The following is a 25,077-nucleotide window of genomic DNA, read 5'->3' as shown; positions in this document are numbered from 1 at the left end:
ATGGTAGGCCCCAAAGTGGGTTTATGCTAATGAATGATCCAGGATGGGGACAGTCACACCAGGAAGACTAACTAGGTAATTAGCAAGTTGGGGTTTTGAGTCATGCGATATCTGCATGACTGCTTAGAAGACAAGGGTGGGGTGGGAGTTTTGAGTTCAACTGCATGGCCAATGGTTCAATCTTTCATTTAACAGAGCTCCAATAAAAACTATGAATCCTGAACCCTGGGCGAGAGTCCCTGGACTGCAATATTCTACATATCATCACATACCACTGAATGTGAAGATAATGCATCCTAACTCCACAGAGAGAGGACAAGGAAAGCTCTGCATTTGGGATCCTCCTAATCTGGCCCTTTGTTTCTTTCCTTTGGTGCTGATTCCATCCTTTATAATAGAACTACAATTTTAAGTACAGCACCTTCCTGAGTTCTTTAAGTTGTTCTAGTAAATTATCAGTTCTGAGAGGGTAACAGGAAACTTCACAGTGAACTGGTCAGAAATGAGGATGGCTTGTGTCTGAAGCAGAGATTTGTAGGTGAAGTTAAGCGCAACTCTGGGTTAGCTGGTATAAGAAGTCATTGAAATTATCAATCTTTTGCATTGTCTAGTCTCACATGTTACATTCCTTACTAAAGTATTTTGTGATGGTTTCACAGCATATCTGTAGTATATAGCTCATGAATAAAAGTGAGCATCATCATGAACATAATCCCAGTTTCTTTACTCAACCATTCATAATGCCATCAATGAGAAGGTATAGACTCTCCACAGACTGTGCCAAGTGCTAGGATATCCCATAAGAAACCTTTATAGTCTTTGTGGTATTTTAGCTAGACTGTGATGTGATGTTCCCCCTACTCATTCAAAATTCTTTTTCACTTGGTATTTTTTTCTCTGTAGAACTAATATAACTAAATGAATTCACCTCCATGTACTTTTTAGCCATGACTAGCATTTCACTTTTATCAAAAGATCACAATGAAAATTCTTTGAAGGCCTTAGAAGTATTAAGCTCTGTCATCAAAGAGTCTTAGTAAAACTCATGCTGGGCTTCTGGAACATGTATCTAATCCACCCAAAGTTTCTTTGATGGCTTAATATATTTCATCAACATGTGAAACTTCATATTCATTTGAATCAGTAGACCTAACAACCCATTTCTTTCTTACACAAAATCTGTTTCCTTTATAGGATTTTAATTTAGGTTACACTTGGCAGAATCTGTTTTATAACTACTAATATGCCACCCTTCACTTCTTCAACTGCCAACTACATTCTTTCTAACAAAGGATCACATCCCTCTTTCAAGAAAGCACCTAGGGATTATGTTCGGAGGGAAAAAAAAGAGCTCAAAAATGTTTTATTTCTTCTTTTGGTCAAAGAACATTTCATGGTCAGTAAAAATAGCTTAAAAACAGCTTAAGGTAGAACAGGTGTTGTCTTTCAGTTGCCCTCGTCTACCTTTAGACTCTACAAAAGGCTGTGTACAACAAAGTGCAAATACTTTTATAGCTTGAGGATGCTGCTACTAGGCATGAGTGAACACTGCTGAGACCTTCATGGTCTCTAGCATTCATACTATACACCTAACTTGTACAATGAGCAGATAAAATTTCTCTTTAAAATACCCAAGGTTCTGTCCAATTTAATTGGTTCAACTGCCTATGGCTTTGCACACAATGAATAAATTCAGAGTCTAATACATTTCAGACCTAATTTTTTAAGGACTTTTGTTCATTATTGCCTAGCCATGTCCACCACATCAAATTGTTTTAGTAGTTATTAATATAAATTTCTTGCTTTCTTTACAACTGTCTCATTGGAGCTCAATGGAGGCATGCAGTATTCAATTATTTTGGCATTTATTTTAGATATATTAAAAAAAGTTGTGGTTTAAGAAGCACTTTGAAAGTACTGATGAAAGAAAACATTCTGCTGTATCTCTCTGGTGATCCCGTATTGTAGTCTGACATCAGATGTATATGGTAATCAGTCATTGCATATGTTCAAACTACTTGAAAAAAAACTACATATGATTTTTTGTGGAAGTGCCTGCTGCTGGAGGAAATCATTACACCCTTCTAAGCATTTGAAGATAAAGAGAAAATGTTAAATCCACACAGATTGAGTAGTGATTTATAGACACCATAAAGCAGTAATTCTTAATTATTTTTAGACCATGAAAGGATCCTCTTGAGAGTCCTATTAAATCCAACAACCCTTTCTGTAGAAACGTAGCACTCATACTCGTGTATGTTCAGAGACATTTTTGCATGTGCTTCTCAGGGTTTCTTAGTTCTCTAGAAGCATATACATGAATCCTAGCTAGCAATTCTTATTTTATATTTTACATGTAATATTTTTATATGCATGTTATACATAAAATATAGAATATATGTTCTATGTAAATATATATTCTAAAATATTCTATCTATAAATAAATACATATATTCTAAAATATAGAATATGAATTTATATATATATAATTGCATACACACATTTCCCCTCCCTTCATTGGCCCTCCCGCTCCCCCAAACCTTGCTCTGGTCAAACGAGAAGGTGGGGCTGGATCAAGAGACATTAACTGGGCTTCAGGCTTCCCTCTAGTCACCAAAGCACATCTGTACAACTCTATGGCTTAGAGGATCTCAGTTTAAAAAAATAAAAATCACTGTCTTAACTTTATTAAAGATAACCTATATCAATTAGAATAAGCGTTGGTCAGCCAGAGAGGTGTGATGAGAAGGTTTACAAGACAATGACTTTTCTGTCCTATTTCACTCCCACCCCACAGGACCAGGAGTCTGATTTAACAGCATAGAAGCAAACTATAAGAAGCAGGGCAGGAATCAAAAGAAGGTAGCAATGACAAGTACTACATAAATTTTAGAGGAGGGATACATATGAAAATGACATTTAACTCTGTTCTGAAAAGATTCACAGCTTTCTTTGCTTTTTAAACATATATAGTTTGTTAACTGTGAATTTTTCTTCCCTGATAGTTCTAGTTATCATGAAACCATGATGCTATATGAGATATACTATGTCTTCATCAAACTGCTGTCTCAATCTGCTTTTACAAAACTAAGCAAACACAGTATAATGGCAGTTGCTTGGTTTGTGATTATGTAAACAGGTATATGATAAGTGAATTTTTGTTTTTCAGAATATTTTTAAAAAACTGAGACACTAAAAACAAAATCTTGAGGAAAACATTTAAAAAAATCCTGAAAATCTTTAAAAACACACAAGGGAACTCTGTGTACGATTTTTGCTGTTTCCTATAAATCTATAATTATTTCAAAGTAAAAAGTTAAAAATGAAAGAAAAAAATCCCAACATATGTCCAAGTAACAGTTTTGGAAAATATAGGATGGTATAAAAAAAGCCATACAGGTATAAAAAAATAAGTTTATCATAACCTGGAGCACCATCATGAGATGGGATATTGTCTTAATTATCTTGAAAAGTAATTTTAAAACTGCTTTCTAAAAATCTTGAAAAATACAAAAATTAAGAGTAAAAGCTTTCTCTTTAACAGTGTAAACATGTATCTTTGGAAGGCAAAACATTTTAATGATAATTTCAATATGTGATCTTTTCAATCCACTTGTAAGGCATGAAACATAAGTTTCTAAAAATACAGAAATTGAGACAAAGGGTAGATATCTGTTTATTTAAAATATATTTGATTATTTACCCATTAATATCTTTTAGAAAGCAGAGTTTAATTAACATAAATTAAAATGCAACTAGTAACTTATTAATTAACCAAAAAAATTTAAAGTCAAGTGCAGATCTGGTTCTAATGAAAAGGAAAAACTGTATGACAATGAAATTTACAAAGTACATGTGTGTGAGTAAAGCTTGGACAGGAAAGATAGAAAAAGATCTTGACGGTAGGGTGGAAAAGTGAGCAAAATGCCAAGAGAGGGAGGGAGGGACACAGAAAGAGAAGGTCAGTCAGGGAGACCGGGAGAGACAGAAATAGGGTCAGAGAGGCAGGGAGGAGGTGAGGCACGTAAGAGTAAGAAGATGGTAAGCGAGGAAGAAGGGGTAGAGGAGAGGGCAGACAGAAAGATGGAGGGGGGAAGAGGCACTCTCAGAACCAGAGACAAAGGCAGAGGGAGAGACAGAAACAAACATAAAGGGAGAAAAGGGATAGACAGAGAAAAAGAGGGAGCTACAGAGATAGCTAGACAGGGACATGGAGGCAAAAACAGAGAGGGAGATAAGGAAGAGGGAGAGTCAGAGGAGCAGAAAAGGAAAGAAAAACAGGGAGAGAGACCCTGAGATACAAGATAGATGGACAGAAAGGGACAGAGACAGAGACAAACTGGAAAAGACCAATGGGCTAGGGGAAGAAAAGAGGGAGAGAAAAGGGAGAGAGAGGAAGAGACACTCAGAAAGTCTCTCTCTCTCTCTCTCTCACACACACATGCACATACACACGGGTGGGGCAGGGGAAGGCAGAGAGAGATGCAACCAGAAACCTAAGGGAAAAAAAAAAGAATAAAAAAGAGGAAAGGTATAAAAAAAATGTAGAATGTGAAAAAGATGGGTGAAAACAGTTGTAGACAAGATTCAGAGTACCTGCTGTGTAATTTTTTTCTTTTCTATTTCTCAACATAAAACTTCAAAGAAACCCTGAAGCTTAAAAGAGAAATGATGAAATCCTCCTGGCATTAGGTTGAAATAATGTATTAGATAAGAGACCCTAATTTTATTAATAGCTATTAATATTTTCATGATCCTAATTACTTACACAGTTAGGAATGAGAAAGAAACAAAAGAAAGAAGTAATGATATTCAGCACTGATAACAGGCAATTTAGTGATTTTCTTCCTGTTTCCTCTAAAAGAGATGAGTTATTTCTCAGGATCAAAATTACTTTCATATGGGGAGGGGGTTTGAAAATAGCACAGCAATTTCATATGCTGGTAAAATTTTGCCTAATTCTAGGTGAAAAGGGAGCAAACTCAAAAACCTTTCAAACGAGCCAGTTACACACTAATAGACATATTGTAGTCATGTCACTGTATCTTACCTCTAAGGTAAGAGTCCTGTTTTGAAGAATTAAAAAATTTGAAGGTATATGTCAAAATTTTTAGACAGTATGACTAGAAATAAGATAGTTCTTCAAAATTACAGAGTTTTATTAGCATTAGCTCTTTTGCAATGTGGTATGATCATGCTAATCAAAGCAATGACATTGCTATGTATCTAGGTAGTGCCCTGTTATAAGTGCTTTAAAAATTATTCTACCTCTTCCCCCAGAAGGATATAAAAAAATTAACATTAGCTTTTAAAGTTAAGGTTCTTAGTTTCTTAATTTTCAAAAGAGGAGTCTCATCTACACTGCATTTATTCCACAAATAAATTTTTAAGATTCAACAAGCCATAAGCATATCTTTTCATGAGGAAATTGAAAGAGAAATCATTTCTTCAACTGCTATACACAAATAATAAGGAGCATACAGGTAAACTGTTCAATCAATACAGCACAAAGAGTTATCACAAATTTTGGGGTAGGGAAGGAAAAACTTGTCCTCAGCTAAGAAGTAAATGAATCCTACTACTCATTCTATCAACCTAAACAAATCCACCTTTGCAAAAATAAGCAAAAACCATTTTTAAAACATGCTGTCATTTTGGACATGGTAAGGATTTTACCACACATGCCCCTAGCAAAATTATGGCACTTAGTGACACGAAGAATAACTTCACAGAATTGATTACCTTTTGTACACATTTAGCAAATAAACAAAGAGTCACATACATACCTTCATTGTACTGGCATTCGCTTCATCATAGAGAGTGAATGAAGATGTATTTTCCATAGTATCTGTAAACTGATGCTCTGCATTGCTCCTCTACAGAGCTCACCGCACACACAGACAGCTGATTAGTCAGGCATTGGGAGAGCGCTGCTTTAGAGCAGTCTAAAGCACTTGCCGAGGACTCAGAGACAATAGAAAGTCAACAGCTGTATGTTGTGATGTCAGTAACACTCTAGCCAGTCACCACCAAGAATATCTGAAATGCATCAGAAGCTATATTGAGCTCTTCATTAGCAATTCAGGAGCAATGATGCAAAAGCCCATGAAACTGTGAATGTGCAAAGGCTGTCAGGATATTTGAGATTTCTCGCTCTTCAAATTTTTTTGCACACTGATTCCTGACCTCACACTGGTGAAAAAAGTTAAGATAATTATCTTCTTCTCAAATTCCCTAAAACAAAATGTATAGAATCTAGGCGTGGTTAATACATCAGGTTTTTAATAACTCTCTTTGACACTTTTAGTATTATTAGCAAAAAGTCTATAAAAAAACAAAGAATCTGCCTACGAAAACTGACATCCCATGATTATTTTGCATCTTTATACTGACTTAATTGTCACAAAGGAAGAAAATGCAATTAAGAGCACAATTCCTTATTTGTTAATTTGTTTTTGCTAAAATTAAAATGAGCTCGCTTATTCTGGCAAGAGCATTACTTCTTCACACCAACAGATGGAGACAGCAAAAGAACTGAGATCAGAGGACAATTCTGCCTTGTGTCAGATGCTTGTTGTCTAGATGAGCTCAAGTGATCGACTTATAAGAAAAGGAATGAACCGAAACCAAGTTAAAAACAAAAACAAAAAACAACAAAAAATACACAGCTTATTAAACATTCAACAACTAGGAGCAGATGCACAAAATAAAGAAAACAGACAACCAACTGTGTCTGTTGGGTAAAACACCAAATAAGCAGACAAGTGTGTTTTTTAAATTCTAAGCATTGATTTCTCTGATAGCTGGGTAATGCACACGCTTGTTTCCCATTCGGCGAAACAAAGATCATACTTTCTGGAAGCACACAGGAATCTTGTATGGATCCTAATCAGACAAAGCTTATACATTACTTGTACTACTGGAAGAAAAATGTATCCCACCAAGCAGACATACTGCTTTTTCTGCCACTAAAAGGTTAAGTCTTAAAGAATTGATAAGCCCTTACAGCCTAACAGATCATCCGTGCACAATATATTAACTAGCAAACAGCAAAATAAAGACACTGACTTTTTAACTTGGAAATATTATTCCTCTCTCACAAATAGGCTCTATTTCAGCCCTATAACTAACTTAATATAGATTTAAATCCACAAAACCCTTTCTAACTATACAAACAAGAAAGGTGGTAACAGCAGCTATTATCAGTGATTTTTGACTAAGAGGTTTCACGTTAATTTAAAGTTCCTCAAAATACCTACCTCCCTAGAGTACAATCCTTACCATGCCCTGTACTCTTCAGTATTTAGATGTGTTCAGAGGTAAAAATCAAGCCTGAATATCCCAAAACAAATATCCAAGTTTCTGACTTTTCCTTATATGGTTACTGCTTTTATCAAAGGGTACAAATGATTTTTTTCCTCAGAATCTGTTACATATGAGAAACATAAATTCAAGGCAGCTTTTCTTAAAAACCATAATAAAGGCTTTTGTTATGAAACAGATGGATACACTAAAATTAAGAATGATGAAGGAACCTACTGTTATTGTAACAAAAATTAAAAAGAGTATTCCTACTAGTCAGATGGGTCAGGATAAATCTACTTGTATATCGGGATGATAATGTTCCACATGATTCTATTTTCTCTCTGAACTTTGGACATTTTTAGGCCTTATAAATTCAAGGAATTTTGAATTAGTGAAAAATCGTAACTAAAAAATTTTAAAATGTAGTTATACTACTGTCAAGTAGATTCTGAAGGGAAAGGACTCAGATGTTAACAGTGAATTCCATGGATAATGAACCTTTCATTTAGGAACAATCTACACCTAGCCAATAAGACACAGAGCCTTCAATATTCCTTTTGGATACTATACCATTAATAACCATTAATGGATGCTATTAGAATTAATTAGTAGGTCACCTTGTCTGTACCCTTTAAGTGTTCCATACAAATAAACAGTGAAACAGATTTGGAAAGGTTTCTTATGATGTCTTGGAAATGTGCTTAAAACACGCCAACAAGGTCAGGTAACAAAAGAAAACTTTCAAGAATAAATCCTCAGTAAAAGAAAGATGAATTAAAAAAAATTCATTTTGGGCGCCTGGGTGGCTCAGTGGGTTAAGCCACTGCCTTCGGCTCAGGTCATGATCTCAGGGTCCTGGGATCGAGTCCCGCATCAGGCTCTCTGCTCAGCAGGGAGTCTGCTTCCTCCTCTCTCTCTCTCTGCCTGCCTCTCTGCCTACTTGTGATCTCTCTCTGTCAAATAAATAAATACAATCTTTAAAAAAAATTCATTTTTTGCTTAATCTCAAATTTCATACTGTACTTCTTAGAATGTTCAGTAATGTCCTCTGTAAAACCTGAAGCACACTGCCTCTATTAACATAGTGTTTAACTGTAGTTATGAGGTGAAAACTTAATTCCCAACCGAATTATAGGAACTAGGGCAACTATGGGACTAATAACAGAAATTTAATTGTCTAAATCTAATTACTGACATTCCCGATAAACTTTAACTTTTTATTGCCTTAGCTCTCACCTGACTTTTTAAGTCAAAAACAGCATTTGAATCTAGTCCTCTCACGTATTTCCCAACATTATTAATAAAAAGAGCAAATAATTACCATAAGGGACATCTTATGTCTAAACTATTTTTTTTTTAGAAAGTTAACATTTTCTTATAAGAAGAAAATCAGTATTTCGCAATTAGTAATGCAGTAAGATTCTGGCAAGTGTCAGAAATACATGACACAACCTATTGGGTGAAAGACAGTTACTAGATAAGATATTCTTCAATTTATGATAACTTTTAATTACAAAGAGTAAAAGGTATGTTTACAACCTGCAGACTCTACCTTAACCAAGTGATCAAACTTAATATCACCCATAACAGGAGAGACAAACATTATAGGCCTCCTGATGTAATGTAGTAGGGGACAAAAATAACCACCTATGTAATATTACTCTGAAAATACATAATCTGAACCCAGTCGTGAGCAAACAATCTGACAAATTTATATTGTGGACCACTCTACAAGACAGCCAGCTTAAACTCTTCATATATCAATATTATGAAAAAAATATGCAAACTTATGAAAGACTAGAGAGAGATGACAATAAATATAAAGTGTTACGTTTGACTGGATTCTGATTTTTTAAAAAAAACTATGAAGGGTATTTACAAACAACTGGGGGATGTCAATCATGTGATTAGTACATGAGTTGAAATTTCATCAATATTAAAATTTGGGGGTATGATAAAAACACATTAGCCAAAGAGACAGAGCAAGTGAATATGGCAAAATATTAAAAACTGGTAAAACCAGAAGGTATTTGGACACTCATTATACTACTATCTTTAAACTTTTCTGTAAAACCTTTTCTAGCGGCTTTCCTTTCTTTTTTTGTTTTGAGATAAAGTCTTAATCTACCGTAGCTTTTTTAATGCATGGAATTTGACACATCTTTTAAACTGTGAGAGCACTTTTATTAGGATTATTATTTTTTTAATAATGTTTTAAAAGGGGGGCAGAGTGACTGTCATAAAGCATTAATCTATTAGCAAATATATTTTCTTTTTGAAACCTCTGTAATTTGAAGTAAAAATACTTGACTTTGAAATATTAAAAAATAAGATGCAGAAGACATTATCCTGCTAAGGGAGGGTTCTTTCCACTATTCTATGCCAAAGGGTTTTTACACCTCCCTCCACCACCTAACACACTCCTTGTGTTACTGAGTAAGTTATCTCTCCAAGTAGTATTCTGTGCTAGAGACACATTTGAACCCTGGCAATTTCCTCATTTCCTTAAGATTCTGCTACTTTTACTGAAAATGAAATCATGCAACATTAAAAGAAGAAATTCATTTCCTGTAGCCTGTTTTTTTCAGCCTGAATAGCCCCCTCAATAGAAACACTCATTTCCAATAATTGTCAATAAACAATAAAAGTACTAAAATCTTGAGTCTTGGCTTGGTCAAGGCACTTCTATACAGATTACACATCTTTAGTAAAATGCTTTCGGAAATAACTAATAGAATTTTATACATTTGCAATGGACCTCAGAAACACTCTTACCTAGTCCCCACCTTATTTTATAGTTTGGAAACTAAAGCTCAGAAGTAAAGTGACATGGTAACTGCCTGTCTTAATGTAAACTGGATAGTAGCATAAACTAGCTAATTGGATTTTTCAAAGACTTATTTATTTGGGGGGGAGGGGCAGAGGGAGAGAGAGAAAGAACTCCCCAAGCAGACTCCCTGCAGAGTCCAACTTGGGGCTCGATTCCAGGAACCCAAAATGACTTAAGCCGAAAGCATGAGTCAGATGCTTAGATGACTGAGCCACACAGGGACCCCACTGATTAGATTCTATAACAAGTTTCTATCGCACACTACTTACAAGTGGCCCCAAATTAATCTGGCTTAATCTGCTGGCTTGTTTGCTCTCAGTGGATTTGATAAATTGCAAAGGTGAATAATATAAATGCGAAGGGATTATGTTCTTCATGGGTTCTTGTGAACCATGAAGTTCACTTTTTTTTTTTAAAGATTATTCACTTACTTATTTGATATATAGAGAGAGACAGCAAGAGAGGGAACACAAGCAGTGGGAGTGTGAGAAGGAGAAGCAGGCTTCCTGCAGAGCAGGGAGCACAATGCGAGGCTCGATCCTAGAACCCTGGGATCATGACCCGAGCCAAAGGCAGACACCTAACGACCGAACCACCCAGGTGCCCAAGATAATGCATTTTTGACAAGAATACCACAGAAGTGAAATTATACCCTTCTCAGTGCACTATATCTGGGCATACATGATGTTGCCATATTGTCTTGTAACTGGTGATTTTTACTTGGATTACTTATGGTGGTGTCTGCCCTGTTTTTCCTATACAGTTGCTATTTTCCCCTTTGTAATTAATAAGTATCTTGTAGAGAGGCATTCAGTAACTTTGAAAACATTTTGTTTCTCCTCATAATTTTGCTCATTTTAGCATCCACTGATACTTCTGCATGCAATAATTACTACAATGCTGTTTGCCCAAGGATGATTTTGATTTCCTTCTTCTCTTCTGTACTTATTGGAAGTATATAGTTATTGGACCACTGTAAGAAAGCACTATCCCATCTCGCTCTTCATATTTTATATGTATGAACATTTGAATACGTATTATAACCTAATACTATTATATAATATTATAACCTAATGCCATTATTTTAAAAAATTACTTTCTGGTACTACATGATGTTCCAGGTTCATTTGTATTTTCTGGGCCCCAGACTCAGAAAAAAAACATTTCTCCAAGGATCCATGTTTCCAATTTTTGGAAATAGTATTTCCAGAGGATCTGGGCACTGATATGCTCAGTCTGACTAGGGTCTCAGTGCTCTTTGTCCCTCTCAAGAGAGAGAGATAGACATATACATTCATACCTCTATATTTATTTTTGTATTTCTGCATTTGTATATGCCTTTAATCCCGGCTTCCTGATTTAATGATATGTCCAACTCCAGTGAAAGACTACTCTAGACTATTCTTTTCACTATCTTTAAGTGCTTTATCCAACAGCGAGAAATCATACTTTTGTTATCTATGAGATAATCACTTAGTTGTTGAAACTTAGTATACAAAAAAGTTAGTCTCAGAACTCCCAACCAATACCTCTGGGAGAACACAATTAGTACCCAGAGCACAATATTTGTTCTTTTTGCCTTTACATAATCAAAGTTTCCCAAGGTTACTTAGTTTTTCTCTTCCCCACTCAATAACTGTACTTATGTTATTCATTTGTAATATGGTCAGGTTCATTCGCTAGCATTTATATTCCATTTTGGAATCCCTACTCCCACTCCTCTGCCTGCCCAAACACATATACTGGGTTGGTTTTTATTTATTTTCGGAGTTCTAAGAGTCAGAGTTATAAAGAAAAGTATAGTTGGAGACATGTCACTTCCTCCTCATCCCAAGAATCTCATTCCCACTAACCCCAACCTTTCTACCACATTCCCACTCCTTCTCTATAGGAAACCAATTTCATTAGTTTTTGGTTTATCATTCCTGTATTTTTTGCACAGATGAGTAGGCACATGTATATACATCTCTCTTCTAACACAAAGAGTAGCAAAGTACATAGATACTTTTATACTTTATTCTTTTCACCTAATTGCACTGCAACAGTTCAGAGATACTCCTCATTCTTTTTTTTTTTTTTATTCACTTGACAGAGATCACAAGTAGGCAGAGAGGTAGGCAGAGAGGCGGGGGCTGGGGGGCAGCAGGGTTCCCTCTGAGCAGAGCCTGATGCAAGGCTCGATCCCAGGACCCTGAGACCTCCTGAGCCAAAGGCAAAGGCTTAACCCACTGAGCCTCCTCATTCTTTCTTACAGCAATACAGTACTCTATTGTGTGGCTTTATTATAATTGATTCAGCCGTTCTCCTGTATGGGCATTTCAATATTTTGAAACTAGAAATGCTCTTCTAAAATGAACAAACTTGTCCATATGGAAGTGTTATCATTACAGAAGATTTCTACAAGTGGGACTGCAGTGTCAAAAGTGCATATGTAAGGGGTGCCTGGCTGGCTCAGTAGGAGAAGCATGCGGCTCTTGATCTTGGAGTTGTGAATTCAAGCCCCACATGTGGTGTAAAGATTAAATAAAAATTTTTCAAAGTGCATATGTTTTGGCCCACCTGGATGGCTAAGTTAGTTAAGCATCTGCCTTCAGCTCAGGTCATGACCTCAGGGTCCTGGGATTGAGCCCCATGTTGGGCTCCTTGCTCAGCTGTAGTCTGCTTCTCCCTCACCCCCCACTGCTCTCCTGCTTGTGTGGTCTCATTTCGATAAATAAATTCTTTAAAAAAAAAATGCATGTGTATTTATTAGGGATTGCCAATTGCCATCCAGAAGAGCTATGCCAGCTTGCATTTCCACCAGTGTGTAATGAGAGTGCCTACTTCCCAATAGCCTCAAAGAGAATGTGCTATCATTCTTTTTAATTTTCATCAATCTGACCAGTAAGAAATGTTATCTCAATGCTGTTTTAATCTGTGTTTCTCTAATTTTAAGTGAGATCAAACTTTTAAAAAAGGATTTAAGGGTCATATTTACATTGTGAGTTGTCTAGGTCTTTTAGACATTTTTCCATCATGTTTTTGGTCCTTTGTTTCTCAATATATCTGTATTTTATGCCCTTTAATTATTAAGAGTTCATGGGGAACCTGGGTGGTGTAGTCAGTTGTGTCAGACTCTGGTTTTCATTCAGGTTGTGATCTCAGGGTCATGAGTTCAAGCTCCACATCAGGCTCAGTGCTCAGCCTACCTGGGACTCTCTCTCCCTCTATCTGCCCCCAATCCCACTCCTGTCAACCCCATACACACCTGTGCACTCTCTCTCTCTCAAATAAATAAATCTTATAAAAGAAGAAAAAAAGAGAGCTCTTTACTAGCCTTTTGTCTGTGGTATATATTGACAATAGTTTTTCCTAGTTTGTCAGCTGTCTCAACTTTCCTCATAGTGGTTTTTGCCACGTAAAATTTTCTTATTTTTATTAAGTCCACTTTATCAATCTTTTACTTCTGGACTTTTGAGCCATAGCAGCACAATATTTCCATACACCATGGTTGAACAAGAAAAATCCATTTTCTTCTTATATGATCTCTCTGTCTCAGTCTTTCCCTCTTTTGAAATTTTTATCCATTTGCAGATTATTATTATTATTTTGGTAACAACTTTATTGATATATAATTCATATGCCATACAATTCAACCATTAAAAGTATCTAATTCAATGGTTTTCAGTATATTCAGTTGTTCGACCACCACTACTACCAAATTTAGAACATTTTCATCACTGCAAAGAGATTAACTTTTTTAAAAATTAACACATAATGTATTGTTTCAGGAATACAGGTATGTGATTCATCAGTCTTACACAATTCACAGCGCACACCACAGAAAATGCCTTCTCCAATGTCCATCACCTAGCCATCCCATTCCTCTCCTACCCTTTTCCCCTCCAGCAACCATTAGTTTGTTTCCTGAGACTGAGGTCTCTCTGGTTTCGTCTTGTTTCATTTTTCCCTCCCTTCCCTATGATCCTCTCTGTCTTGTTTCTCAAATTCCTCACATCAGTGTGATTCAGTGTGAGCATATGATAATTGTCTTTCTCTGATTGACTTATTTTGCTCAGCATAATACCCTATAGTTCCATCCATGTTGTTGCAAATGGCAAGATTTCATTTTTTTTTGAAGGCTGCATAATACTCCATTGTATGTGTATATACCACATCTTCTTTATCCATTCATCTGTTGAAAGACATCCGGGCTCTTTCCACAGACTGGCTATTGTGGACATTGCTGTTATAAACATTCGGGTGCCCATGCCCCTTCGGATCCCTACACTTGTACCCTTAGGGTAAATACCCAGTAGTGCAACTGCAGGGTCATAAGGTAGCTCAATTTTCAACTTTTTGAGGAATCTCCATAATGTTTTCCAGAGTGGCTGCACCAGCTTGCATTTCCACCAACAGTGTAGGAGGGTTCCCCTTTCTCTGCATCCTTGCCAACACCTGTCATTTCCTGACTTGTTAATTTTAGCCATTCTGACTGATGTGAGACGGTGTATCATTCTGGTTTTCATTTGTATTTCCCTGATGCCAAGTGATATGGAGCACTTTTTCATGTGTCTGTTGGCCATTTGGATGTCTTCTTTGCAGAAATGTCTGTTCGCATCTTGTGCCCATTTCTTGATTGGATTATTTGTTCTTTAGGTGTTGAGTTTGATAAATTCTTTATAGATTTTGGATACTAGTCCTTTATCGGATATGTCATTTGTGAGTATCTTCTTCCATTTTGTCAGTTGCTTTTGGTTTTGTTGACTGGTTCCTTTGCTGGGCAAAAGCTTTTGATCATGATGAAGTCTCAATAGTTCATTTTTGCCCTTGCTTCCCCTGCCTTTGGGGATGTTTCTAGGAAGCTGCTACAGCTGAGGTCAAAGAGGTTGCTGCCCAGAAACACCGTACCATTTAGCAGTCACTCCCCTTTACTCCAAATTCCCTTAACTCCTGGCACCCACTCACCTACTCTATTATCATTTGCCTGTTATGGATATGTAAGTAATTAATACAATCCATGGCCTTTCCTGACTACCTTCTTTCACTTTGCATGCTTTCAAGTTTCTTCCATGTTGTAGTATGTATGTATCAGCACTTGTTCTTGCCATATTATATCTCTTTGTATGATTATTACACATTTTGTTTATCCATTTGTCAAGTGATAGACATTTGTGTTGTTTCCACATTTTGGATATTATGAATAATGCTATGAACATCTGTATATACACTTTCATGTTGAGACTACTCTTGTGCAAAATGCATATCTTTCCAAATGGCTACCCAGATACTCTGATACCTCTATTAAAAAGTTCTTCTCTATCTGAGTGTTAAGAAATACCACCTTTATTATTTCCACTGGTACCTTGGTTTGTTTCTGGGCTTTCTATCCCATAGCTCTATTTTACTTGTGTGGGCGTAGGACACTTTTTAATTGTAGAAGTTGTACAGTAGATGTTTTAAAGTCTGGTATGGGAAGTACTTTCTGGCAGTTTTTCCTTCTTTAGTCTCTTCCCGGTTATTCTTGTATGTTTGTTTTTCCATATAACTGAGTACCAATGAGTCCATCTTCATTAATAAGAAGTTTCTTGTTACATTCCCTAGGATTGCATTAAATTTAGGAATTATAATGCAGTCGTCCTATTCAAGTCTACCACTGACCTTCAAAAATGTTAGGAAATTATTCTTCTACAGGTTTTGCACAATTCTTTTTAAGTTTATACTTAAGTATTTAACCCTCTTTGTTGCTATTATAATTGGGGTTTTCACCATTATTAGAAGTGTTAATTAGTAATTGTGTATATGAGGCCAAGTTAATTTATATACTGCTACATTACTCAATTCTTTTGTTTTGATTTAGTCTTATCAGTGATCCTCTCATGTCTTCTAGCTATACTACCATGTAATATTGCAACAGAGATAATTTTACTTCCTTTACCCATTTTCTCATGTCTTAATTCCTTATCTAATTATATTTCCTAATACTTTCATTACAATGTTGAATATTAGTAGAGATAGCAGGCATCACCTTGTCTTCTTTTCCTTTTTTTTTTTTTTTAAAGATTTTTATTTATTTGACAGAGAAACAAGTAGGCAGAGAGAGAGAGTAGAGCCTGATACAGGGCTTAATCCCAGGACCCTGGGATCATGACCTGAGCCAAAGGCAGAGGCTTTAAAACCACTGAGCCACCCAGGTGCCCCCCCCTTTTAAAGATTTTTATTTAACCTTGTTTTCACATAATGTGGAAATACCACTAGTATTTTTCATTGTATAAGCTTTCTGGGTTTAGAACTAAGGATTTTAAAAGATTAATCAATCAATTAATTAATTAATTAATTAAAAAGATTTTATTTATTTATTTGACAGACAGAGATCACAAGTAGGCAGAGAGGCAGGCAGAGAGAGAGGAGGAAGCAGGCTCCCTGCTGAGCAGAAAGTCCGATGCGGGACTCGATTCCAGGACCCTGAAATCATGACCTGAGCCAAAGGCAGCGGCTTAACCCACTGAGCTACCCAGGCGCCCCTAAAGATTATTTTAAAAAGTATCCTTCAATTTCTATTTCCTTGAATGGATATGTGTGTTTTATTTTAATCACAAATGGGTGCATTTTTTATTGAAGCTATTTCAGTATCTATTGAGATAAATGATTTTTCTTACCAAATCTATTAATATGGAGCATCATATTAATAGATACTCTAATACTGAGCCATCCCTGCATTCTTGGAACGAATAAATCTCATAGTACTTAATAATAACATTATTTAGTATTTTCTTATCAATATTCATAAGGGATATTGGTTTATAGTACTTCTCTTTTTATTTTGTACTGTTGTCATCACGTTAAATATCACTACATTTATTCCATAAAAGGAATTAGGATTTTTCTATAATTTTCAATGCTCTGGAACAATTTATATAGTAGTGGAAATAAAATGGTCTTTGGAGGTTCAGTAAAAATCCTCTATGAATCCATCTAGCTTTTTAGCTGATGCTTTTTAGTGGGGGTAATTTCTTAATGACATTATTCTGTGGAAAGTGGTCTGTTTAAAATTTCTCGCTTAAGTTTGGTAATCTGTATTTCTCTAGGAAATTACTCATCTAGGTTTTTCAATTAAATGCTGTGAGGTCTGCTAAATAGTCTCTTATGAATTTTAAAACAAAAAGAATTGTTTTCACTGGTTATTTTCACCCTTATCTTATTTTGCATATTTTTGCTTTATTCCTCTACAATGATCAAGTTAGCTAGTAATGTCTATTTTGGTAATTCAAAAGAAATTATAGTTTAATTAGGCCTACTATTTTTCTATTCTCTACCTCATTAATTTCTACTTTATCTTTGTTATTTCCTCCCTGTGCTCTCCTCATGTTTACTCTGCTGTTGTTCTAGATTTTGGTTTGAGCTAGAAAAGGAATTCACTAATTTTCACTTTACAGATAAATCTGTTTACTGCTATGAATTTTCATCTGAATACTATTTTATTGGGATGATACACAGATACCTGTTTTAATGATGCCCTCTTCTGTCAATATTGCAAATTCCAGATATTTCAGCCAACTGTTTGTTTTGTTCTGGCAGGAGAAGTTGGTTATGAATCCTGCAGCTTTGTGGTTCCCTTTGTCTTGCCGGATTTTGAATTTTCTGCTTTTGCTTTATTCTTTCTTCACCACCCAACCACGAAAGAAAGCGTTTCCCTTCTTTATGTGCCTTCTTCCCTTTCCTGAAGCTAGACATTCTGAAAGCTGCCTCCTCAAACTGTATCTTTACACTCCTCCCCTACCCAATTTCAATCATTCTCTTTTAGAATTTTTAGGGTGCATTTAGTCTTTCTGGCTCAGTGTTTAGATCAAGCTTAGTTTCCCTCTTCATTCTGCCCCCACTTCCCCTTTCTGGTCTTTGCTTGCCACAAAATGTTGTGTGGCAGGCAGGATAGAGGGAATGTGTGAGTTCATACGCTAAATTTGATATTTTTTCTTTTTACTTAAAGTTATTTTGAGGTTTTAAATTCTTTCAAATTTATGCTATGTCTACAAGTTTTATATAGATTTTTTCTTCTCATTCTGTATTTTTTCCAAGGAAAACTGAGAGACAGTAGCTAGATGCCCACCACTGTCTTCAGTGGAAGCTCTCCTGACATTTATTTTCTTATAACAGTTTATTGAGGTAGAATTCACATACCGTATTATTTGCCCATTTAAAGTGTATAATTCAATAATTTTTAATATATTCACAGAATAGTGTAACTATCACCACAATCAATTTTAAAACATTTTGTCACCCCATAAAGAAACCCTGTATGGTTTTAACTAGTATCTCCTAATCCCTACAACTCCCATTAACCCTAGATAATCATTAATTATTGTTTCTACAGATTTCCCTATTCTAGATATTTCATACAAAAATGATAGATATTTGGGGGTTGTTTCCATCTTTTGGTTATCATGAATATGCTATGAAAATTTGTGTACAAGTTTTTGAGTGGACATATGTTTTTATTTCTATAAACGATATATCCATGAATCAGATTGCTGAGTCAAATGGCAACGCCACTTTTCCAAGTGGCTATACAATTTTGCATTCCCACTAGCAGTGTAAGAGGGTTCCTATTTCTCTCTATCCTCACTAACATTTATTATGTCTTTTTTTTTTTAAGATTTTATTTATTTATTTGACAGACAGAGATCACAAGTAAGAAGAAAGGCAGGCAGAGAGAGAGGAGGAAGCAGGTTCCCCACTGAGCAGAGAGCCTGATGTGGGGCTTAATCCCAGGACCCTGAGACCATGACCTGAGCTGAAGGCAGAGGCTTTAACCCACTGAGCCACCTAGGCGCCCCATATTATCTGTCTTTTTGATTGTAGCCATCTCAGTAGGTATAAAGTGGTATGATTGTAATGTGCATTTCCCCTGATAGCTAATGATGTTGGTTACCCTGCATGTGCTTTTTGGCCATAGGTTTATCATCTTTGGAGAAATGTCTATACAGATCATTTGCCCATTTAAAAATTAGATTATTTGTCTTCACTATAGAGTTTTAAGAGTTATTTATGCATTTTCCACATAAAAGTCCATTAATTAAGTAAATATTTTCAAACAGTTTATCCTTTTCAAATGGGTTGTCTTTTCACTTTCTTAATGATGTCAACTGAAATAAAAACCTGTTAATTTGACAAAAATCCAATTTATCTATATGTAATATATTTAAAAACAATTATCAACAAACATTTCATACTCCTCATCAACTAAAAATACATACTGATTCTGGTAGTAGAACATGTATCAAAGTCATCTTTGGGTTCAAGAGGAATGAGTCAAAGAATGTTAATAATGTGTATTCTGACTTTTCTAAGGAATAGAAAAGCAGTTTTTTTTTTTTAAATAAAGTCATTGCTTAAATGAGTCTTCCTGAAGGAAATTTTTTTTTTTTAAAGATTTTATTTATTTACTTGACAGAGAGAGCTCACAAGCAGGCAGAGAGGCAGGCAGAGAGAGAGGAGGAGGAAGCAGGCTCTCTGCCGAGCAGAGAGCCCGATGTGGGACTCGATCCCAGGACCCTGAGAACATGACCTGAGCCGAAGGCAGTGGCTTAACCCACTGAGCCACCCAGGCGCCCCTGAAGGAAATTTTGTCACAAGAAACACATACTAGGTGGCTCAGATGGTTAAGTGTGTCTCTTGATTTCATCTTAGGTCATGACCTCAGGGTTGTGAGATGGCTCTGTGCTCAGCAGGGAGTCTCTGAGATTCTTCCTCTTCCTTTGCCCCGCTTTCTCTCTCTTAAAATAAATAAATAATTAATTAAAAATAACAGTTTTGAAAATGGGATAGCAAAGCCTAATCGAAGACCAAAGGACCGAGAGTAATGAAAATGTGTACCTGATATCATGCAAGAGTAACAAGGCTTCTGGTAATACTGGTGAAAAGCTTTACTGTACCTCTCAAAAGCAGTATCTATGAATTACTTAATTTCATTCTTTTCATGCTCATTTCTACAACTTTGGGAGAACTGGATAGCTGTAAGGGGAAAGTGATTTTTTTTCTTTTGTTTTTAGAAAGGGAGGGAGGGAGAGAAAGAAAAAGAGGGAGAGACGGAGATGGGGGGCAAGGCAGAGGGAGAGAGAGAACCTTCAGCATGCTCCACACAGAAAGGAGCCTGATGCGGGGCTGGAACTCACAGCTCTTGAGATCATTACTTGAGTCCAAATCAAGAGTTATATGCTTAACCAACCAAGCCACCCAGGCTCTCCAGGGGAAATAATTTCTGATTCTTGCATGAGGTGGGAAATACCATTTTGTTTTTTTCAAAGAGGTTTTCTGTCTATTTGGGTACATGAACCAGTTTTTCTGGTGTTGATCTTCCCCTTCTCTGCTGACAAAATTAAGTTATACAAAATAAATTTCCAAGAGGCTGAAGGTAACCAGCTAAGCCCTTAATCACAAATAAATGAAAGATCTTTTTTTTTTTTTTTTGGTCAAGCATATGGGCTAAGACAATATTTGCTCATGCATTCCTAAATTACAGAAACATGTAAGAAAATGCATTACAACTGGACAGGACAATCAACATCCGGATCACTTAACTTGTATATCAAATAACAAAGAATTAATCCAGAGATCAATTGGTGGAACACAAACTTAAGTGGCAGAGAATAAGGATGACTTAGTTGTTTAAATTTTAAAATGACTCACCTCGAATACTCTATTTAAATAAAAGGGCTATTGATAATTAATGGATGCAAATTTGTTAGCTGAAGAACAGGTTCTTTTAAACCTTGGACAAAAAAAGGAAAAGGACCATGAGTTAACACTTAAAAAGGGTTTACTATGTGACAGGTATGTTCTAAGCATTCCCTATGAGGTAAATAGTACAAGTATCCTTGTAAGAAAAGTGAAACACAGGTACAGGTATAGGTAGGCAGGTTTTAGCTTTGCCCAAGGTCACACAACTAGCTAATAGTAAAGCAAGGATTTGAAATGAGTAGTCTAGCTGCAGAGTCCATATGCTTAATCACTTTGATATATCACTTATTTGTGACTGTATAATTTTTAAAATGTCTTCTGCTTTTTTTTTTAATGGAAGGATCCTTTAATTAATTAATTAATTGATTAATTAATTTGAGAGAGTGAATGAGCACAAAGAGGAGGAGAGACAGAGGGAGGAGGAGCAGCAGACTCCCCGCTGGGCAGGGAGCCCGATTCCCTGCTTGATCCCAGGACTCCAGGATCATGATCTGTGCCAAAGGCAGATGTTTAACTGACTTAGTCACCGAGGCACCCAACGTCTTCTACATTCTTAATTGGTTTAAATGGCAAACATTATCATCTATTCTTATTTGTTTCCTTTTTGTGGTACAAAGTAGGGCAAGTCTGGTCCATATACTCCAGAATAAAAAGCCAGTGAAAACAAAACAAAACAAAACAAAACAGCATCCATGGTAAAATTTGCAGGACATGGTGAATTACTAAACTGGGGGGAGACAGAGAAAATAAATGTGATGCTAAAGTTTCTGGCTTGAGTAACTGGTTTTACAGAGTTGAGGTTTGTTAAGATCATGATTCTCTGGGGCGGAAGCAGGGGAGGAAGAAGTCTTCCCTTTGCTGTCTCTTTGCACATTCTTTGGCTTTCACATTAGAGAAATCCCAGAACAGAACTGTTAGTCCTCTCATCTACCTGAGGTGGTTACCTATGTGGAAATTGTTCCCTTAGCAGCAAAGTGATAAATCCGAATCCCCCTAACAGGTCACCCAATATCCACCCTTGGAATAGGGATTCTTTTAGTGAAAAATTGTAGAGAAGAATAATAAAAAGACCAAACAAACAAACAAAAAAACCCCCAAACCCCAAAAACCCTACATATGGAAATAAACCCTGAAATGAGACCAGATCAGTAGGTGATTCTCAGGCATGGTTTAGCCCTTCAATGAAAAGGAGCTGTTATGGGTGCCTGGGTGGCTCAGCGGGTTAAGCCGCTGCCTTCGGCTCAGGTCATGATCTCAGGGTCCTGGGATCTAGTCCCGCATCGGGTTCTCTGCTCAGCAGGGAGCCTGCTTCCTCCTCTCTCTGCCTGCCTCTCTGCCTACTTGTGATCTCTCTCTGTCAAATAAATAAATAAAATCTTTAAAAAAAAAAAAAAAAAAGAAAAGGAGCTGTTATGAGTACCATGTCATTTTAGACATTTAACTAAAAATAGGAAGAGCTAACTTAATTTTTTTAAAGATAAGATATGATAGCTTATCTTGACATACTCTGCTTTGCTGGAATTATCAGCTTTACCATTCTTGGCAGTACTTTAGGCAAGCAGTGCGCCCCCAACTCTCTCTCTGCAGTCAAAAGAATATTATACTATATGGGTCAAAAGTAAAGCTTATGTGTAAATGTGCATGCAAACATACTATATAACTGTTTATCTTTGGGAACAAATCAAGTCACTGTAAATGTGACTTCAGAGTTTAATAGACCTAAAGTACCTGGGTATACAATCTCAAGGAGTGAGTACTAATTAATTATATTGGGCCTTAATTGGACCAAGTCTATAAAGAGAAGCAAGAATGTTAGGCTACAGCAGGGATTACCAGACTACAAACTGCAGACTGCTGAGCAAAAGAAAGATCTATATTCCAGGCATTTTACTACTGACCTTTTAGAAATTAAATTCTTTCATACTCGAAAAAAGTTGAGAACCTGATCTTGAAGACAAGTATGAGAGTCAGGAGTGCCAACACCAACAAGGGAGAAGCCATTTTGCCCAGGCCTATAGATGTGATTGCTACCTTTGCTAGAACATGTATATTCCTCTGCGACCATCCAACCAACCAATTCACTTTAATCTGAATCCTGGTTACCAAACAACCTAATTATAACCAGCTAGCCCATGCAGGTTACCCTGGAGAGAAGGCACTGGTAATGCCAACGGAAACAAAATTCAATTCTCACAATGAATTAGTAATTTGACATCTGGATTTATTCACTCTCTGTAAACTTTATTAACATATGTGACCTCTGTACTTGCTATAATTCATAGGAATGAAGTAAAACAAAAACAAAACTTCAAAGCTGAGGGTCCAAACACGAGAGCTATGTAAATCCACCAGCATAAATGATATCTTGTGAAGTCTGTTGGGAGTGCCACTCCTACCCCTAACTCATGCCCTTTCTATAGATGGAACAGGTGTAATAATACCAAACATTCTATATGTATCCTAGATCAGTATTTCAAAGCAACTGCCAAGTTTATGAAAACAGAAAAAAAGAAAAAAGCTAGTGTTTCTAGCTCAGAGATAGCGGTTGTTGAGAGCCAGATTGTAATTCCACTAGTATTCCACTTACTTAGTGTTTCTAGCTCAGAGATAGCAGTTGTTGAGAACCTGTCAGATGAAATGAAATTTAAGAGTGATATATGGGGGTGCCTGGGTGGCTCAGTGGTTTAAGCCACTGCCTTTGGCTCAGGTCATGATCTCAGAGTGCTGGGATTGAGTCCCGCATCGGGGTCTCTGCTCAGCGGGGAGCCTGCTTCCCTGTGTCTCTCTCTCTCTGCCTCTCCATCTACTTGTGATTTCTCTCTGTCAAATAAATAAATAAATAAAATCTTAAAAAAAAAAGAGTGATATATGAATTATAAATTATTTAGGAAGTTTTCAATTCACTATACGTATATCTACATTTAAATTTCAAACATATCTTCTCATTGCACAAGGCAGTAATTTATTCTTATTGTTGAAATTGCAAAGTATCTTCAGTTAGCTCTGTGCAATAATTTCCAGCAGCAAAAATTTAATAATTACTGTCAAAGGATACTTTTAATTTCTAAATAAAGAAGATGAACATACCTGTGAAAGTAGGCAAAAAAATAAATAGGTATTCCACAGAAAAGAAATTAAAAGGTTTTTGGTTAAAGAAAAGCACAATTTTGGAGAATAGCATTTTTCACTGGCAAGGACAGAAGAGAACTCTGACAACTGCATGGAGGGCCCAGAAAAATAGACATTTTTATACACTGTTGGTGGAAGTGAAAAATGGTCCAAAAGCTTTGGAGGTAAAATTTAGCAGTATATATCAAAAGCCTTATACTGAACATATCCTTTGATCCATGAAGACTACTCAGAGGAATTTCACCCAAAAGAAAAAATTACAACATATATCATAGTACAGTTAGAAAAACTGAAAAAGTGTAAACACTACAGGACTGGCTGAGTAAATGGAAGTACACTCAACAAGATGCAGAAATTCCTTTATTGGCATTCAAGATGATGATACTTAGGTGAAAGAAAAAACAAAACTGTGCCACAAAACAGTATGTAGAAAATGATCTGATTTTTTGTTAAAGAAAAAAAAAAGGAATTACTTATTAATTAGTGGTAACTACTTGTCCAGGAAATGCAAAAAAATATGTTTTTTAAAGTCTGAAAGGATATATACCAAATGTTAACAGTGGTTTTTCTGTGTGTAATAATAATTTACTAGTGGCTAGTTTTCATTATTTTGGTTGATTTGTATTTTTCTTAATTGTCCTCTAAAATTTATATTAGCTATTTGTTTATAAAAATATCAGTTAAAATCTACATGCTACTATCTATACTTGTGGGAAATGTGACTCTTCCAGACTTAAGTCTCAAAAATAGACACAAAGAGTTAAGTAAGCAACTGTCCATGACTACCTTATTGCTGAGGTAAAGATACAAAATATACAGGACAACATATAACACAGAGCCAGATTGTAAACATTAAAACTTACTTTAAAGCTAGTACTATGTAGCTAGCTTATTTCTAGTTGTTGGTTTTTGTTCTCTGTACCTGGGTTACAAAAATAGTATATTCAGCTTTGGGTACTCTCTCTACCTAGCCTCAGTTTATTTCAAAATTAGTCATGACTAACATTTGTTGAGTGCTGAAAAAATTATGATTTTATATCAAATACCTTGCCCCAAATTTAAGATGGCTTCCAAAGTGCCAAAGAGTATTCCATAAA

General features: G+C 36.0%; 1 protein-coding gene across 11 annotated transcripts in view; it reads right to left on the bottom strand.

Moving 5' to 3' along the window:
- R3HDM1 (R3H domain containing 1) overlaps positions 1–25,077 on the bottom strand; it is a 198,074-nt gene that overhangs the window by 142,136 nt on the left and 30,861 nt on the right. The window contains exon 1 of one of the 11 annotated variants that reach the window (XM_004774255.3): positions 5,787–6,019. The exons of 9 other annotated variants lie outside the window; for them this stretch is intronic. The gene's annotated coding sequence lies outside the window, so the exon portion shown is untranslated. Of the gene's footprint in view, positions 1–2,540; positions 2,561–5,786; positions 6,020–25,077 lie in introns of those variants that run through there. One more of the 11 variants, XM_045066555.1, reaches the window with a different exon arrangement.

Source organism: Mustela putorius, unplaced genomic scaffold, assembly GCF_011764305.1.
Source record: "Mustela putorius furo isolate JIRA1106 unplaced genomic scaffold, ASM1176430v1.1 tig00003867_pilon_pilon_pilon, whole genome shotgun sequence".
In the NCBI taxonomy this organism is placed as follows: Eukaryota; Metazoa; Chordata; class Mammalia; order Carnivora; family Mustelidae; genus Mustela; species Mustela putorius.
The sequence above is the reverse complement of the archived record's forward strand: the minus strand, read 5'-3'. Positions and strand labels throughout refer to the sequence as shown.